We start from the raw sequence: 20,368 nt of genomic DNA, 5'->3' as shown, positions 1-20,368 counted from the left end.
TCTAACTTTATAGTTAACAGAGAGCAAATGAACATCATACTTTCCACCCCTGCAATGTTCCTTATCTATTATGTTGGAAATTTGCTCTCTCTTCTCTCAGTCAAAAAAGGCTTAATCCTTTGTTATTTCATTTCCCTCACCATCTTAGGAAAGTTACAGCTCTCTGAGACTCAGTTTCCTCACCTGTAAAGTGGAAATAATTATGCCCACCTCTCAGATTTGTTATGAAGATTAGAGATTACTACTAGTAACTGCATAGGACCTCCTGTAACAGTCTGCTCCCCATAAAAGCTAATTCCCTTCTCTTTGATTAGTATTGAAATCCTTATTGATCGACTTGTTTACAAAGACAGGTTATTCAATGTCTTAAATTAACCTCTTTTCAACTACACTGAAGCACAAACCAATGCATCAGCAGATACTAATCTTTCTTGCTGGGCTGACTCATTAAAAGGGATTCAGCACACACAAAAAATCCTAAATCATTAAGGCTGACATTGACAACGTTCAGACAACACAATCTTTCCCAAAGACAGAAAAAAAGATTCTTTGCCTACCTTACTAAAAGCCATTGGGGGACTGGGGCAAATTGAGAGACTGGGATTGACACATACACATTATTATATGTAAAATAGGTGACTAAGGCAACTAATAAGGACCTACTGTATAGCACAGAAAATTACTCAGTACTCTTATGGCCTACACGGGAAAAGAATCTAAAAAAGTGTGGATATATGTATTTGCATAAAACACACTCACCTTGCTGTACACCTGAAACTAACACAACACTGTAAAGCAATTATACCCCAATAAAAATTTTCAAAAAAGAAAAGACCAACACCAATTTCCCCTTAAATATTTTCCCTACAATTCCATGAGGCAATAATAGAAGAATAATCAGATTATAGTCACAAGGATGTTTATACAGATATTTGAAAACTAAAAAAGATATACAAGGTATTATTCACATTTGTTACTATGGAATCAAAGAGCTATCCTATCCTCAAAACAATAATAGAAGAAATACCAGTGACAGGCATTGTGGTCAAGTACTTAACATGGATTATCTCATTTAATCCTCACACCACTACTCAAGTAGGTATTACCATTATCATTCATAGATGAGAAGCATGGTCATGGAGATAATAAGCAATCTGGTGAAGGCTATATAGTTTTTAAGTGGTAGGACTGAAATTCCAAATGATCTACAGAAAACTCTTTATATTCATTTGGACATAAGCTTTAAAAGTATAGCAGTCTTTTTATTCTTTAAAAAAAGAAAATTATATAACTATTTCATTATCTTTTGTCTCTCAGCCAATAACAAATCTAATTTTAAATATGTAAGCATTCATAGCATTCATTTACTGTGGTTTATAAATTTTGTTGGCCTCAGATAGGCAACCCACTCCAGTGTTTTTGCCTGGAGAATCCCAGGGACGGGGGAGCCTGGTGGGCTGCTGTCTATGGGGTCACACAGAGTCAGACACGACTAAAGTGACTTAGCAGCAGCAGATATCCTTTACAGTTTTAAAAATTATTGAAGACCCCAAAAAGCTTTTGTTTATGTAATCTAGATCTAAGAATATTATATTAGAAATTTAAAACTGAGCAATTTTAAAAACACTTAACAATTTACTGAAAAATAACAAAGAATTCATTACATGTGAGCATAACTAACATATGAAATATAACTAGAGTTATTTCATCAAAAAAGTGGCATTACTTGACATTTTTTTCAAATCCTATACTATCAGGCTGAATAGAAGACAGCTGAAGAATTTGAAATAAAAAGCTTCCAACAAAAATCCAAGACCAGATGGTTTCAAAGGTGAATTACACCCAACATATAAAGAAGAACTTAAACTAATCCTTTCCAAACTCTTCCAAAAAAAACCAAAGAGGAAGGAACGCTCTCAAAGACACTGTATGAATCCACCATCACTGATACCAAAATGAAACACACCACCAAAAAAAGAAAATTACAGGTCAATGTCTTCATTGAATATAGATGCAGAAATTCTCAACAAAACATTAGCAAACTGAATCCAACAATATATAAAAAAGATCATACATTACAACCAAGTAGGATTCATCCAAGTTCACAAGGATGATTCAACATACACAAATCACTGTGATATACCACACAAAGACAAGACAAAAATCATATGATCATCTTCACAGACGCAGAAAAGGCATTTGACAAAATTCAACATCCATTCATGATAAAGTCTTACAAAGGTGGGTATAGAGGGGAACATATCTCAATATAATAAAAGCTATTTATGACAAACCCACAGCCAATATAATGCTCAATGGTGAAAAGCTGAAATCCTTCCCACTAAAATCTGGAACAAGACACAGACTCCCACTATCACCTCTTCTTTTCAAAATAGTATTGGACGTCCTAGCCACAGCAATCAGATAAGAAACAGAAATAAAAGGTATCCAAATTGGAAGCAAAGAGCTAAAATTATATACAGAGGTCATTATATGCAGGTGATATGATACTACATATAGAAAACCCTAAAGACTCCACACAAAAACTACTACAACTAATAAACTAATTCAGGCAAGTAGCAGGATACAAGATTAATGTATAGATATCAGCTGTATTTCTTCAAACCAACAATGAAATGTCAGAAAAGGAATGTAAAAAAATGATATATTTTAAAATTGCACCCCCCAAAATAAAATACTTAGGAGTAAACCTGACCAAGGAGGTGAAAGACTTATATGCTGAGAACTATACAACATTAATAGGAAAACTGAAGATGATTCAAAGAAACTGAAACATATTCCATGGTCTTGCATTGGAAGAATTAATATTGTTAAAATGGCCAAAGCAAACCCAAAGCAATCTACAGATGTAATGCAATCACTATCAAATTATCCAGAACATTTTTTCACAGAATTAGAACAAATAATCCTAAAATTCATATGGAACCATAAAGGACCCAGAATTGCCAAGTGAAAGTCAGTCATGTCTGACTGCGACTATACAGCCAATGGAATTCTCCAGGCCAGAATACTGAAAAGGGTAGCCTTTCCCTTCTCCAGGGGATCTTCCCAACCCAGGGATCGAACCCAGGTCTCCTGCATTGCAGGTGGATTCTTTACCAGCTGAGTCACAAGGGAAGCCCAAAAATTGCCAAAGTAATCCCGAAGAAAAGGAACAGAGCAGGAGGCATAACACTGCAAGACTTCAGACAGGGTAGCTACAAAGCTATAATAATCCAAACAGCATGGTACTGGCACAAAAACAGACATGTAAGTCAATGAAATAGCCCAGAAATAAGCCCACACACCTGTGGTCAATTAACCTCAACAAAGGAGGCAGCTTTACAATGGGAAAAAGACAGTTTCTTCAGCAAGTGGTACTGGGAAAGTTGGACAGCCGCATGTAAGTCAATGAAGTTAGAACACACCCTCACACCATACACAAAAATGAACTTAAAATGGCTTAAAGACTTAAGGAGAAGACATGACACCATAAAAGTCCTAGAAGAGACATTGGCAAAACATTCTCTGGCATAAATTGTACCAATGTTTTCTTAGATCAGTCTCCCAAGGCAACAGAAATTAAAAAAATAAAGAAATGGGACCTAATTAAACTTGAAAGCTTTTGCACAGCAAAGGAAGCCATAAACATAACCTGCAGAATGAGAGAAAATATTTGCATATGATGTGACCAACAAGGGCTTTACAAAATATATGAGAGGTCACACAACAATAAAAAACAACTCAATTGAAAAATGGACAGAAGACCTAAATAGACATTTCTCCAAATAAGAAACATAGATAGCCAACAGGCACATGAAAAGATGCTCAACATCACTAATTATTGGGCCGCCTTGGTGGCTCAAGATGGTAAAGCGTCTGCCTGCAACGCGGGAGACGAGAAATGCAAATCAAAACTACAATGATTTGCTCACAACAGTCAGAACAGCCATCATTAAAAAGTCTATAAATAACAAATGCCCGAGAGGGTGTAGAGAAAAGGGAACCTCTCTTCACTGTTGGTGGGTATGTAAGTTGGTGTAGCCACTGTGGAAAACAATATGGAAGTTCCTCAGAAAACTAAAAATAGAACTACCATATGATCCAGCAATCTCACTCCTGGGCATATATCCAGATGAAACTATAATTCAAAAAGATACATGCACCCTCATGTTCACAGCAACACTATTCACAATAGCCAAGATACAGAAACAACCTAAAGGTCCACTGACAGATGAATGAATACAGAAGATGTGGTGCATACACACAATGGTGTATCAGTCAACTATAAAAAAAAAGAATGAAATAATACCATCTGCAGCAACATGGATACAATTAGAAATTATTACACTAAGTGAACTAAGCCAGAAAGAGAAAGACAAATACCATATGACATCACTTATATGTGGAATCTAAACTATGACACAAATGAACCTATCTATGAAACAGAATCCTGGACATAAAAAACAGACTGGTGGTTGCCAATAGGGATGTATGGAGTGGGACACTGGGATTAGCAGACCTAAGTTTTTATATAGAGAATGGATAAACAAGAATGTCCTACTGTATAGCACAGAGAACTATATTCAATATCCTATGATAAACCATAACAGAAAATATTTTTTAAAAGGAATATATATGTGTATAACTGAATCGCTTTGCTGCACATCAGAAATTAACACAACAGTGTGGGGAGTTCTCTGGTGGCCTAGTGGTTAGGATTCCAGGCTTTCTCTGCCATGGTCCAGGTTCAATCTCTGGTCAGGAACTGAGATCCTACAAGCCACATGATGTGGCCCAACCAGGAAAAAAAAAAAAGAAATTAACAACATTGTAAATCAATTTTCAAAATTGATTCAATTTTCAAAATCGATTGAAAAACTTAAAAAAGAAGACAGCTAAATGCTCAGATCTGTTTCTTCACTCAATCTTCTGTGATTTTGAAGTATATCGAGAAATTCTGATCTCTTACAAATGTGCAGTTAGAAAGGGGAGGAGTGTCTAAATAGCCTTTATAGTTATGAGTATCATCCTTTTATGCAACACCAAAACTTGATGAACATGGTTTCTTTAATGGCTAGTTTCAATATGGAATCTGAAACATCAGTGAACTTTCTGTACTCTGTTATATTCAAATCCATTGGCTTATTTCTAGTGCCTGGCTTTGAAATCAGGCTTTCAGGTGGTTCAGTGGTAAAGAATCTATCTGCCAGTGTGGGAGACCCAGGAGACACGGGTTCCATCCCTGGGTCAAGAAGATCCTCTGGAGTAGGAAACAGCAACCCACTCCAGTATTCTTGCCTGGAAAATTCCATAGACAGAGGAGCCTGGAGGGCTGCAGTCCATGGGGTCACAAAGAGTCGGACATGACTGAGCATCCACATACACAGTAATTTTGAAATATTATATTAGTCCTTTGGAAAATATCCGTCTACTTCAAATATTCTACATGTCGATATACTTCATTATGTAATATTTAAAATCAAGCCATATTAATTAAAATTACCATTAATTTTATCAGAGAGTCACCTTGCATCTCAATCATGATAGTGCTATCCTTGAGACAACTATGTTACTTCAGTACACAGCAGAAATGCTTTATATGTATTTCCCATTTAGTTACACAGACTATTAAAAAAGACGTGTACTCAAGGGACAGCATTTAATAAAATTAAAAACTTTTATTGTTGAATCAAAGAAATTCTTAAGTGCAACTGGCTTTTTATTGTAAGTGTGGAGGTGAAGAATATATTGACTATTCGAGTTTAGTACCACTGCCTTATATCATCAGCAGTTTATCCATCATAGTTTGTGTACAATCAGTGCAAAATACCAATACAGCAAGAAAATAAGTAACGTCTTAGTAGTATCATGGGCTTCCCAGGTGGCTCAATGATAAAGAATACACCTGCAATTCAGGAGATGCAGAAAACGTGGGTTCAATCCCTGGGACAGGAAGATCCCTGGAATAGGAAATGGCAACCCACTCCACTATTCTTGCCTGGAAAATTCCATGGACAGAGGAGTCTGTTGGGCTACGGTCAATGGAGATACAAGAAGTTGAAGATGGCTGAGCATGCACGTGTGTGAGTATGTGCGTGCACACACACATACACACACACAGTAGTATCCTAAAAATAGTTTCGATTTCATGGACTCCTTGAAAGACTTTCAAACAAGGGTTTGAAGACTACACTTTCAAAACCATTGATTTAAGGTTATACTCTCCTTTGCCAACCAAATCTTCAATCTTCCCTAGGCAGTTCTGGCAGAGGAATTAAAATGGGATGGAAAGGATGCATACAGAAAATTTTTTATTCCTTTGATTCTTGGGTCTTCCTGTTGTATTACAACAACTAAAATTTGGCCTCTTCACATACTGTAAAACACTGAATTCATTTCTTGGTAACTGCTTGTCTGTATTATTATGGTGTCAGTCAATGTCTACAAGTTATTACACTGTCTGGAAAGGTTTTTTTGAACATATTAGGAGAAAGATAGAATAAACAAGTAATAATATTTTCCCAGCATATAAATTATTTACTATGTGTAAACTGCTCCACAGGTAAAGTTATTCAGTCAATAGGGTATCTCTCTCACTAATCAACCTCTACATTAATTTACTAATTTATCTGTACCTCCCAAAGTGAGAACTCTATGTTTCCTAATTTGAACAGATTATGAATATATTATGATATAATTGAAGATACATGCTGCTGCTACTAAGTCGCTTCAGTCGTATCTGACTCTGTGCAACCCCATAGACAGCAGCCCACCAGGCTCCCCGGTCCCTGGGATTCTCCAGGCAAGAACACTGGAGTGGGTTGCCATTTCCTTCTCCAATGCATGAAAGTGAAAAGTGAAAGTGAAGTCGCTCAGTCCTGTCCGACTCCTAGTGACCCCATGGACTGCAGCCTACCAGGCCCCTCCATCCATGGGATTTTCCAGGCAAGAGTACTGGAGTGGGTTGAAGATAGTACATAGATTGTACATATTAGATCTTTTCTGTAATGAGTTCAAGGATGAAATAATACATGTTTTTAAAAGTCAGTTGTCACGGGTAAAAGATGCTAAACTAAACCTCAGAGGAATTCTTTTACTCTGGGCCATTGTAAACTACTTAATTCTGAAAATACCTCCTTAAAATAAATTTAAAAATTTATTCCAATTAATCCTTTATGAATAAGGGTTAAAGACTTAATCCTATGAGTTTATAAATCCATGGTGTCTAACAAATTTCATATTTATTTAACTCTATTGTCCAAATCAGTTCATACAAGTTCTTAAACAAGAAGGATTGATGCTGAACCATGAGACACCTTGTGATCTATGAACCCTTTATCTTAGAGTCATTTTAGACTCTGAATATGTAACTAGTTTATTTTTTTTTCTTACTTTTTCTGGTTGTAATCTAATAGTAAGACACAATAGAGGACTTTTTACCAAATTTTCATTCTTCATGTAACATTTTAAATAACTTTATTTAGAGTAAAAATAAAACTGAAATATTTATCATAGGAGTAGTACAAGTGAGCATAGAGTGGAGCACCTGCCATTTCTCTAGTAAGGCAGTGCTAACCAGTGGCCCACTTCTGGGCTTTTAGATATCCCTTTCCCGCTATGTCAACACCTCACATATGTCCTATCTTCCTTCTTAAATGCTACTCATTCTTCAAGGTCCTCTTCAATAAAGCCTGGTGATTCCTGGTTCCATGCTTGTCCCTGTCGTATATTTTTAATCTAGGGGCATTTCTTCTATTCCTTCAGCATTTTTTCCAGCTTATTACCATACTGTTAGTTATTAATCAGCACCCAAGAAAAACTATCATGCTCAAATATAAACTGCTGCTGCTGCTAAGTCACTTCAGTCGTGTCCAACTCTGTGCAACCACACAGACGGCAGGCCACCAGGCTCCCCTGTCCCTGGGATTCTCCAGGCAAGAACACTGGAGTGGGTTGCCATTTCCTTCTCCAATGCATGAAAGTGAAAAGTGAAAGTGAAGTCGCTCAGTCCTGTCCGACCCTCAGCAACCCCATGGACTGCAGCCTTCCAGGCTCCTCCATCCATGGGATTTTCCAGGCAAGAGTACTGGAGTGGGGTGCCATTGCCTTCTCCGTATACACACATAGTTGTATCTATTATACTTGGACTGTACTTTCCAAGGAAAATAAAATGAAAACAATAGCTAAACTAAAAACAACCTTGTACCTATAGATTTTGGATCATAACATGTTTTCCAGGAATAGAGCAGTTGGGTATACCTGACTTTAAGATACCAGAAACCTGAAAAGTGGGGCCCTTCAATGACTGTCTTCACACCGTAATCCAAACATACTAGTCTGGACTTCATTTTCCCAGTATAATGATTTTGGTCATGGATAATTTGTAGTGGAGGTCTCCATGCTGAAATTGGTCTCATTTCAGGATAAAAGATTTATATAAGAACAGCAAGATGATGGTCAAAATAATCTTTCAAAAGTCAGGAGATAACCTTATCTCAAGAGAAAAATACTGTCCAGTGACCACACATTCTAAAATAAAAGCCTTGCTACTGGTGTGACTTTTCTATCAGGGAAACTGTAAAAATATGATAAAATAGAAGCTATTACTAGAGTTCAGGGAAAATTGAAGGTATTTTATTTAAATATTGCTCTTTCCCCCAGTGTGCTCCTTGTTGTTTTTTTGCATGATATAATTTCATGGTATTTTGATAGAATTTTGTACCTAAAAGAAATCTTAATACGTATTATTGACCTGAAAGTTCAGAGGCAACATTACCAAATAGCAAGCAATGTCTGAGTTAAATTTTATTATTTATGACAAAGGCATCTCTATCTTGTCTGGACATGTTAGTCAGTTGTGCTTAAAGTGCAGTCCTCAGTCCTTTATAGGCTGTGTTTATTTCTTCACGTCAGTTTCCTGTTCTTTTAGAAACCTTAAATCTAAATAACTGTGGGGTTTTTTCCCTACTTGAATGAAAGTTGCTTTCTTTTCTTCCTCCTTCTATATGGTTGCACAAGTTCCCTTCTAGGTTCATGAACCTATGACTGCTTAGTGAAGTTGAATATAATTCTTAATGGATACTCATGTATTACTTTGAATATCCAAAGACACTTATGGAAAAAGACCTGATCATATGTACTACCGTATCTTGCAGGGGCCACTTGTTCTCATACAGTCTATTTTGCTGAGCACTGCAGTGCCTACAGTACTCTATTAAAGCTGGTGATTTGGGCAGGAACAGACTCACAGCCTTAGGCAACAAACTTCCAGTTATTGGGGTGAGGGCGGAAAGGATGGTGGGGAGAAGTAGACTGGGAGTTTGGGACTGATTGCTATATTTAAAACAAATGATCAATAAGGACCTACTGTATAGCACAGGGAACTCTGCTCAATACTCTGTAATAACCTAAATGGGAAAAGAATTTGAAAAAGAATAGATACATGTATTTGTATAACTGAATCGCTTTGCTGTACACCTGAAACTAACACAACATTGTTAATCTACTCCAATATAAAATAAAATTAAAAAATTAAAATAAAGCTGGTGATTTGGGGATAAAGTGACAGACTGACAGATATGATACATAGGTGGATAGATGGATAGATGGATGGATGGTCAGGAGGTGAAAATATATATATAAAATATATATATATGCACATTAATATATACTTTGATCTCTTCCTGATGAGGTCAAAGGTTTAAACTATTTTCTTTCCAAGGCCTTTGGATCACAGACATCATCTGTCTTGCTGCAGTAATGTTTCTTCAGCAGCCTATCCAACACTGTTCTTTTATGAATGACATATAGGGATCTTCTGAAAAAGTGCAAGAGTTTCAGCCAATGCAGGTTATCATCCATGAAGATCTTTCCAGGCTACAGTTATTTGCATGATTGCTGAATCTTACATTTCTTCTCCCTCAGAGCAGAGGTAGACTGACCAAATAAGATAATATAATTCCTGGTCTTCTTTCTGAAATGAGTTAAATAATATTTTCCTATGTCATATTTTGAAAATTATTTAAGGAATAAATGGGTATTTTAAAATAAATATTGATGGTTAATTTTTAAACGAATTTATCATGTGCAATCCAAAAACTGAGCAAATGAATGATCTGTAAAAATGGATTTCTTTTTCTGTGTAAAAATTTTGTTAAGCATTCAAGCATTCTTTTTAAAAGAAAATCTAAAATCAAGAGGTAGCACTATGAAAGACTTACATGCATACATATTCTGACAAACACCCCCCTACTAGATTAGAACAAATCATTTTACCTCTACTTTCTCTCTGAAAAATAGGCATACTCTTAGCCTCTGACATGAAAGTTTTTCAAAGTGACAATCAGGATATGCCAGCTAATATGCACATTGGCATTAGGTGGGTTGTGGTTTGCCTTTCTCAGAGATGGGATATCAACTCATCCTGCATAAAGAATATTTAGAAAAAAAAAAAGAATATTTAGGATGACATTAGATACCGAAAGACAAGGATAGAATAAAGACATGGCCATTTTCACAATAATCTAGTATTTATGTCTAAAATTAATTTCTAAGTTGTGACCATCCACATGAGTAATATTGCCAATTAGAAGTCTCTTTGGTGTGTGTTGTTATAGAGGAACTGTAAGATACATGCAAAACATATTCATCCAACAATAATTCCAACAGAAAGTATCATATAAGGCTGAATAATGAGAATAGTTTGGCCATTAAAGAGAGATTGAAAGACCAAAATCTATCTCAATTTAAGATAGTTTATACCAATGATATTAAGTAAAGACCTTTCCTGAGAATACTATGGAAGCAGCAAGTCAGAAAAACATGCTGATATTCATCCTACCCATCTGGAAAAAAATAGGTATTATGAATACAACACTATGCAGGTCAAGAAGCAACACTTAGAACTGCACATGGAAAACTGGTTCAAAATGAGCAGTGGAATATGTTAGGCTGTATATTGTTACCTTGCTTATTTAACTTATATGCAGAGCATATCATGCAAAATGCTGGACTGGAAGAAGCACAAGCTGGTATCAAGATTGCTGAGAGAAATATCAATAACCTCAGATATGCAGATGACACCACCCTTATGGCAGAAAGCAAATAGGAACTAAAGAGCCTCTTGATGAAAATGAAAGAGGAGAGTGAAAAGTTTGGCTTAAAACTCAACGTTCAAAAAACAAAGATCATGGCATCCGGTTCTATCACTTCATGGGAAATAGATGGGGAAACAATGGAAACAGTGACAGACTATTTTCTTGGGTTCCAAAATCACTGCAGATGGTGACTGCAGTCATGAAATTAAAAGACGCTTGCTCCTTGGAAGAAAAGCTATGGCCAACCTAGACAGCATATTAAAGCAGAGACATTACTGTACCAACAAAGGTCCATACAGTCAAAGGTATGGTTTTTCCAGTAGTCATGTATGGATGTGAGAGTTGGACTATAAAGAAAGCTGAGCACTGAAGAATTGATGCTTCTGAACTGTGGTGTTGGAGAAGACTCTTGAGAGTCCCTTGGACTGCAAGGAGATCCAACCAGTCAATCCTAAAGGAAATCAGTCCTGAATACTCATTGGAAGGACTGATGCTGAAACTGAAGCTCCAGTACTTTGGCCACCTGATGCGAAGAACTGACTCATTGGAAAAGACCCTGATGCTGGGAAAGACTTAAGGCAGGAGGAGAAGGGGATGACAGAGGATGAGATGGTTGGATGGCATCACTGACTCAATGGACATGAGTTTGAACAAGCTGCGGGAGTTGGTGATGGACAGGGAAGCCTGGTGTGCTGCATCCCATGGGGTCTCAAAGAGTCAGACATGACTGAGCAACTGAACTGAATGAATACAACAGCAGAAATTGGACACCCCAATTTAACAGACTTGTGTGATAGGGATCTTTGGAGTGTTCTGGTAGTGAGAAAATATGGGCCTGACATTTGAGGAACAGCTACAATAAACAAGCACTTTGAAGAAGACTTTGATCACATGAATTCAGTAACTGCTTAAAATATTTCTCACACAATAGTTTTATTCTCGTTTCAAGTTGAGAAACTGACTTTCAGACAAGCTGACTTTCTTAAGCTGATAAATACCAAGATGTGTGAAGGATGTGTTCTTTTGGTTATATTTGGTGTATTCTAGGAGTCGGACACGACTGAGCGACTTCACGTTCACTTTTCACTTTCCTGCATTGGAGAAGGAAATGGCAACCCACTCCAGTGTTCTTGTCTGGAGAATCTCAGGGACAGGAGAGCCTGGTGGGCTGCCGTCTATGGGGTTGCACAGAGTCGGACACAACTGAAGAGACTTAGCAGCAGCAGCAGAAGCTGTACAAGACAACAGAGACAGAACATTGTCATTAAATAATTTGCAAGTTGGTGAGGTATATATAGACATACATACAAATGTGACAACACTAGGATAAAAAGAAAAGAATGAGAAACACAAAACTCAGAGGAATGGTTACTCGTTTCTAAGGAAAGACAGGAATTATGGAAGGATACTTTCACTTTTTAAGTAGAGGGTACATGGGTTTTTTAAATTATTATATATATATCATTTATGCATACAAAACAATATGAATTTCCTGTTTGTATGTATAAAATAAAGAGCTTCATGTTTTAAAAAGCATAATTACAAGTAGCTAATGGGAATACCAGACCACCTGACCTGCCTTTTGAGAAACCTGTATGCAGGTCAGGAAGCAACAGTTAGAACTGGACATGCAACAACAGACTGGTTCCAAACAGGAAAAGGAGTACGTCAAGGCTGTATATTGTCACCCTGCTTATTTAACTTATATGCAGAGTACATCATAAGAAACACTGGGATGGAGGAAGCACAAGCTAGAATCAAGATTGCTGGGAGAAATGTCAATAACCTCAGATATGCAGATGACACCACCCTTATGGCAGAAAGTGAAGAGGAACTAAAGAGCCTCTTGATGAAAGTGGAAGAGGAAAGTGAAAAAGTTGGCTTAAAAACTCAACATTCAGAAAACTAAGATCACGGCATCCCGTTCCATCACTTCATGGGAAATAGATAGGGAAACAGTGGCTGACACAACTGAGCAACTGAACTGAACCTATGTGATTTACAGGTATTATACCTATCTGTGGAAAAGCCCAAAATAAAATTTACATATCAATCAGATGGAAAGTTATCTGAGAGAAAATCATTTTTGGGTCCATATATAACAGATGGGTACAGTGTCAGAATGAGCCATTTGATAACTGACAAAAACTAACAAATGCTTACATGCAATTAAGCTTTTTATCCTCAAATCACTTTAGGGGTATTATTTATTTGTGACAACTCTTAGTACCACAAGGTAAGAATATGAGAAAATAATGGCTAATACAATAGCCTTCTTCAGTTCAGTTTAGTCGCTCAGTCATGTCCAACTCTTTGCGACACCATGGACTGCAGCACGCCAGGCCTCCTTGTCCATCACCAACTCCAGGAGTTTACTCAAACTCATGTCCATTGAGTCTGTGATACCATCCAACCATCTCATCCTCTGTCATCCCCTTCTCCTCTTGCCTTCAATCTTTCCCAGCATCAGGGTCTTTTCAAATGAGCCAGCTCTTCGCATCAGGTGGCCGAAGTATTAAGAGTTTCAGCTTCAACATCAGTTCTTCCAATGAACATTCAGGAATGATTTCCTTTAGGATGGACTGGTTGGATCTCCTTGCAGTCCAAGGGACCCTCAAGAGTCTTTTCCAACACCACAGTTCAAAAATATCAATTCTTTGGCACTCAGCCTTCTTTATAGTCCAACTCTCACATCCATACATGACTACTGGAAAAACCATAGCCTTGAGTAGATGGACCTTTGTTGACAAAGTAATGTCTCTGCTTTTTAATATGCTGTCGAGGTTGGTCATAACTTTTCTTCCAAGGAATAAGTGTCTTTTTATGTCATGGCTGCAATCACCATCTGCAGTGATTTGGGAGCCCCCCAAAATAAAGTCTGACACTGTTTCCACTGTTTCTCCATCTATTTGCCATGAAGTAATGGGACTGGATGCCGTGATCTTTGTTTTCAGAATGTTGAGCTTTAAGCCAACTTTTTCACTTTCCTCTTCCACTTTCATAAAGAGGCTCTTTAGTTCCTCTTCACTTTCTGCCATAAGGGTGGTGTCATCTGCATATCTGAGGTTATTGACATTTCTCCCGGCAATCTTGATTCCAGCTTGTGCTTCTTCCAGCCCAGTGTTTCTCATGATGTACTCTGTGTATAAGTTAAATAGGCAAGGTAGACAATATACATTCTCGATGTACTCCTTTTCCTATTTGGAACCAGTCTGTTGTTCCATGTCGAGTTCTAACTGTTGCTTCCTGACCTGCATACAGATTTCTCAAGAGGTAGGTCAGGTGGTCTGGTATTCCCATCTCTTTCAGAATTTCCCACAGTTTGTTGTGATCCACACAGTCAAAGGCTTTGGCATGGTCAATAAAGCAGAAATAGCCTTCTTAATAATCTGAAATATTTACCAGCTACACTGTAAATCCACATGTTCCTTAGAGTAAATATCACAGGGCCTTGTACACAACAGACACACAAATCAGGGCTTTATTTAAAATTACTAACATAAATATACTTAGCATGGGCTAGGTAATTTTCATACATTATTTTCCTCACAGCCACCCTGAAAGATAGGTGACTGTTTCTCACTGCAGTATACAGAAAGTGTGGCTCAGAGAGAGTCAGTATTTTGCCCAAGGTCTCAGGAGTAGTATACAGCAAGAAAAGTATTTGAACCCAGATCTGTTCCCCCATACAATCACAGGTAATATTAATCCTTAAAACCACCCTGTAAGATACATTCTATTGTGCTCTGCAAAGTCTCTTCAGTCATATCCAACTCTTTGCGACCCTGCAGCCCACCAGGGTCCTCTGTCCATGGGATTCTCCAGGCAAGAATACTGGAGTGGGTTGCCATTCTCAGGGATCAAATCTGCATCTCTTCCATTCACTGCTTTGGCAGGCAGATTCTTTACCATCTGAGCTACCTGGGAAGCCCATCCTAAATTTACAGATAAGGAAATTGAGGCATGAAGGGACTGTCATATGTCCACAGTCACACACTTGACTCGGACTCAGAGAGACTTAACTGGGAGGGAGATTGGACTAGATCTCATGTCCTCAGGTCTGGGTTCATGGCCACCACTGTGGTGGAAGAGAAGGACACCATCTCATACACGAACTTTCCCAAGGCAAACCAGGAAGAACCCTCACTGTAAATAACCTTATTTCTGGATTTAAGGGGCTTAAAACTGGCAAAAATGCCCCCTGCCCTTTGGCCTCCTAAGATCTGTCCTAAGAGTGGACAGAATCTCCCAGGTCGCCCAGAAGACCAAAATCCACAGAAATACAGACTTAACACTTGAGTTCAGTGTCACGTTAAACTGGAGCAAGACAAGAATCCCCCCAAAGCTCTCTTTATTTCTCCTCCTCCTTCTCACAACCAGGCTTCTGACATCAAAGTTTACCACTAAAGCATCGTTAATAGAAATATTACTGTATATATTTTCACTAGAGAGAAGAATGTCATGGAAATTTTTCATGATAGGTGTTCACCGTAAGTTTGACATGCATTATGTTAGCGCATTCTGCTCTCCTTCTATAATTTTTCTATGCAACTTATTTATGTGCATATTTAAATGGTGTGCCACTTAATTGAAATTATAGTGTGTTTAAGCCAGATCTGACACTCACTGGCAGTTGCTATTAAGGAATATTTGGAACCTATGAACAGGTCATTTTCCAAATAGTACAGATATAACCATGTTATCTAGCAGAATGTTTCAGGAAATCAAATAACTGATATTGCTAACCTAAGTAGCCCATTCATTGCAGGCAGGATTATGTCTTATTAACCTTTACAATCCACAATCCCAGATCCACATATGACCTAACAGTGGTACCACTAACTTCTTCTCATATAAAGACTCTGCGTACAAACCCAAGGATCTGGGAAATAACTTTAAAAAAAATTTGTTCAATCATTGGAGTACTTCTTTAAAAATGTAAGTATTTGTACTGCATACAAAAAACAGTATTTTTATTCAGTTTTCTTTAGATTTCATCTGGATATTTATTATAAACAGTCTGTGACAAAGAAAACAAATCCAAGCTATCACAGGAAGAAGGTCCTTGATAGGGCAACAGTCCAAATAGTTCAAGGAACTAACAAAAACACCAAATAGCCTCTAATTTTAGTTGTGAATTTAGAAAGGCTAAATTTTATAATAAGCAACAGATTTTCTTCTCCCCTCCTGTATGTTTCCTACTACACATATCTACTTTAGTTCTCAGGTACTTAGTCACTCTGTGTCTGCTTCTCATCTGTCAAACAGGATACTACTACTACCTTCTCTCTGGGTTGTTGTATTAAATGAGGTAAAGCAGTTAAATGCACATATCAGATACCTGCATGTGATAAGTGCTGTATTTTAGATAATATATTATTTATAATTATTGTTCTATTATTATTCCATGATTGTTATACACTATAACTTACGATAGCTTTTAAAAAGTAAATTAACAAAACATTTGTGGTACCTCTATGAATATAAAAAATAAATTATGAACATAATGAAATGAAAATTGGTATATGATCAAAGATCACTTTGATGATAATACTCATAAAAATTATACAATGGAGCCACTCTTGAAATGTCCTTTATTTTTCTACAGACTAGATTACATGACATCCTAATGTGTTCTGCAAAGAAACTTCAACCCTGTATCAAAGGTGTCTATAATGCAAGTTTCACTATAAGAAATATATGACAACCTTGATCTCTTTAAGATTTGGCTTTCCCCTGTAACTTTTGCTTGTGAATTAGAAATCAAGTAAATAGGTAAGTGATCAGTATGTTTTAACTATGAGGGATGCAAAAGGGGAAAGGAATTAATATTTTTTTAGCACTTTCTAAGTGCCAGAGAGTCTGCTATGTGTTTTACATTGGTCATTACTTCATTTAATCCCCATAACTGTTCCCCTGAGATAGATATTATCCCTACTTTAACAAATGTGGACATTGTTTCTCAGAGACTTCTTTTTTTTTTTTTGATATGATTAGTCAACTAATAAGGGATGGATCAGAGTTTAGAACCTAGATCTCTCAAGCCTATTCTCCATATACTGTAAAATGTTTGAGAAACTGCTTTTTAAATTGAAGTATAATTGATGTACAATACCATACTAATTTTAGGTGCACCTCATAGTAATTCAATATTTATATATTTTTTCTTTTTTAATTGAAATGTAATTGCTTTACAATGCTGTGTTAGTTTCTGCTGTACAACAAAGGGAACCAGCTATATGTATACATATCATATGCCCCCTCCCTCCGGGCCCTCCTCCCACTCACCTCACCCATGCAGGTCATCACAGAGCACTCAGGTGAACGCCCTGTGTTTCACAGCAGCTTCCCACTAGCTATCCATTTACACGCGGTAGTGTATACGTGTCAATCCTGCTCTCCCAGTTCATCCCACCCTTCTATCCCTCTGCAATGTCCACATCTCTTCTCTACATCTATGTCTCTATTTCTGCCCTGCACACTGATTCATCTTTACCATTTTTCTAGACTCCATATATATGCGTTAATATAAGACATTTGTTTTTCTGACTTACTTCACTCTGTATGACAGACCCTAGGTCCACCCACATGACTACAAATGAGCCCATTTTTACGGCCAAGAAATATTCCATTGTAATGTTTATATTCATTTTGAAATGATCATCACAGTAAGTCCAGTAACAACCTGTCACAGTACAAGACTGTTACAATCCTATTTTTTCCTATTCTGTACATTACATCCCCATGACTTATTTTATAAATGCAATTCTGTATCTTTTAGTCCCCTTTTTTGCACCCCCAACTCCCTCTCCTCTGGCAACTACCAGTTTGTTTCTGTATCTATGAGTCTGTTTCTGCTTTGTTTTGCTGGTTCTCTTGTTTTTTAGATTTCATATGTAAGTGAAATCATATGGTAATTGTCTTTCTCTGACTTATTCACTTAGCATAATGCCCTCAAGTTCCATCTATGTTGTTGCAAATGGCAAGATTCAGTTCTTTTTTATGGGCTTCCCTACTCAAACAGTAAAGAATTTCCTGCAATGCAGGAGACCCAGCTTTGATCCCCGGCTCAGGAAGATCCCCTGGAGAAAGAAATGGCAACTCACTCCAATATTCTTGCCTGGAAAACTCCACGGACAGAGGAGTCTGGCAGGGTACAGTCCGTGGGATCACAGAGAGTCGGAGTTCTTTTTTATAGCTGATAATATTGCATTGTGTGTGTATATATATACATATATATGCCACATCTTCTTTATCCATTCATCCACTGATGGACACTTTGGTTGTTTCCACATTTGGGTTGTAAATAATGTTGCAATGAACACAGGAGTGCATATACCTTTTCCAGTTAGTGTTTTTGTTTTATTTGGATAAATAGTCAAAAGTGGAATTGTTGGATCATATTTTTAATTTTTTGAAAAACCTCCATACAGTTTCCCACTGTATAGAAAGTGGCGGTACATGTCCACCAACAGTACACAAGGGTCCCCTTTTTTCCACATCCTCACTGAGTAACTACCTTTGACTGACTACTGTTTTATAGAACCAGATAACTTATTTCTCAAAATTATCTGAGAATCACCTTTAGAATAGCACATTGTGACCTTCTGGGAAATGGTAACAAATTTTTTTTTCTTTTGCTGACTCTAATTAGGATATTTCTCTTTAATTTTGGGGAATCCTGGCAACAAATTTCTACAAAGAATTTCTGTAGCAGCTTAGAAACTTCTCCATAAACATTTCATTTGATATTCTCATATTTTACATTAGTGTAAGTGTTCTATACACCCCAGGGAAGTGAGCTGCCAGTCAGTGTCCCACAGGGGGATTTATGAAATGAAATCCTGCATATGTTGTTTGTTTCTTTTCAGCCCAGACTGCATGAATTATTTGAACTAAATGGGGGTGGGGGGGATGAGTGAAGGGGTACAGGAAGCTAATACAGAGCTCTGTACCCCCATGGATGATAAATAAATACTTATGGCCTGAATGACAGACTACTTATTACAAAAGTCTAAAACTTTTTATTTTGAGATACTGGTTTTATGTAACTCCTGCAGATTTGTTTAAAAAAAAAAAAAAAAACAATTTACCCCAATTATCATCAACATCCTTTCTAAGTAAAAGCCAGACTCGGCTCCTTGAACTGCTCTCCTCCCTCCTGCCAGGAGAGGGACTGCATGTAAGATCCAGGTGCTTTATTCTGACCAGGTTTACCTTCTGAGACAGAAGAAGGGTTAGTCTCAGGATTTGGAAGGAGCTAGACTGATGGGGAAAGCACCATGCTGTCATGGTTAACACTTGATCTTTTAAGGGCCTGAAAGTGAATGTGTAGTTGCTCAGTTGTGTTCAACTCTTTTCGACCCCATGGACTGTAGCCTACCACGCTCCTCTGTCCATGGAATGCTTCAGGCAAGAATACTGGAGTGGGCTGCCATTCCCTTCTCCAGGGGATCTTCCTGATCCAGGGATCAAATCCGGGTCTCCTGCATTGCAGGCAGATTCTTTACCATCTGAGCCACTTTAATGAATCTGAAGAGGCCAGATCCATGGAATTCTCCAGGCCAGAATACTGGAGTGGGTAGCTGTTCCCCTCTCCAGGGAATCTTCCCAACCCAGGGATTGAACCCAGGTCTCCTGCATTGCAGGTAGATTCTTTACCATCTGAGTCACTTGGGAAGCCCAAGAATACTGGAGTGAGTAGCCTATCCCTTCTCCAGGGAATCTTCCCCTGTCAGCAATCAAACCGGGGTCTCCTGCATTGCAGAATTCTTTGCCAGCTGAGCAACCAGGGAAGCCTGAGTTTTACTCAAAGTTTTTCTACTTTCTAATTGTTTGGCTTGGGCAAGATTACTACCCAGAGACTCCAGTTTCTCATCTCTCATATAGGGGAAATATCATGAGCATTAAATGAAATGCAATTTTTAAGACACCTGGTACATAGTAAGCATATCATTTACTAAATACTAGCAACCTTTGTTTTCATTTTTCAGGAGGCAGTAACACAAAATAGTATCATGCCCTGAATACACACTATTAGATATTGGGAGATTTTACAGGATTAATTGCCACTTAAAGCCCTTTTATTTTTTTTTCTAAACTGTAGTTATCACTGAACAACCCAGCAGAACTCCTTGTTCACTTAGTGGCTGTACATACAGTCTGACTGAAAACTAACATCCTCTTCTTCAGTAACCTTCTTCTCCAGGAATCTATATAGTACTATAGTCCTCAGATTATCTCACTAATTACTTAAATCCTATTGTCTG

The 20,368-nt window shown here is 37.6% G+C and overlaps 1 long non-coding RNA gene across 2 annotated transcripts in view; it reads right to left on the bottom strand.

Annotated features, from left to right (window-relative positions):
• Window positions 1-20,368, bottom strand: part of LOC132345662 (uncharacterized) — a 183,425-nt gene that overhangs the window by 54,022 nt on the left and 109,035 nt on the right. Inside the window, exon 3 of one of the 2 annotated variants that reach the window (XR_009495123.1) lies at window positions 12,014-12,331. The exons of the other annotated variant lie outside the window; for it this stretch is intronic. This is a non-coding gene — a long non-coding RNA (uncharacterized lncRNA). Of the gene's footprint in view, window positions 1-12,013; window positions 12,332-20,368 lie in introns of those variants that run through there. 2 annotated transcript variants of the gene reach the window in all.

The sequence above is a fragment of the Bos taurus genome, chromosome 1 (genome assembly GCF_002263795.3).
Source record: "Bos taurus isolate L1 Dominette 01449 registration number 42190680 breed Hereford chromosome 1, ARS-UCD2.0, whole genome shotgun sequence".
Classification (NCBI taxonomy): domain Eukaryota; kingdom Metazoa; phylum Chordata; class Mammalia; order Artiodactyla; family Bovidae; genus Bos; species Bos taurus.
This window is presented reverse-complemented; position numbering and strand designations above follow the sequence as displayed.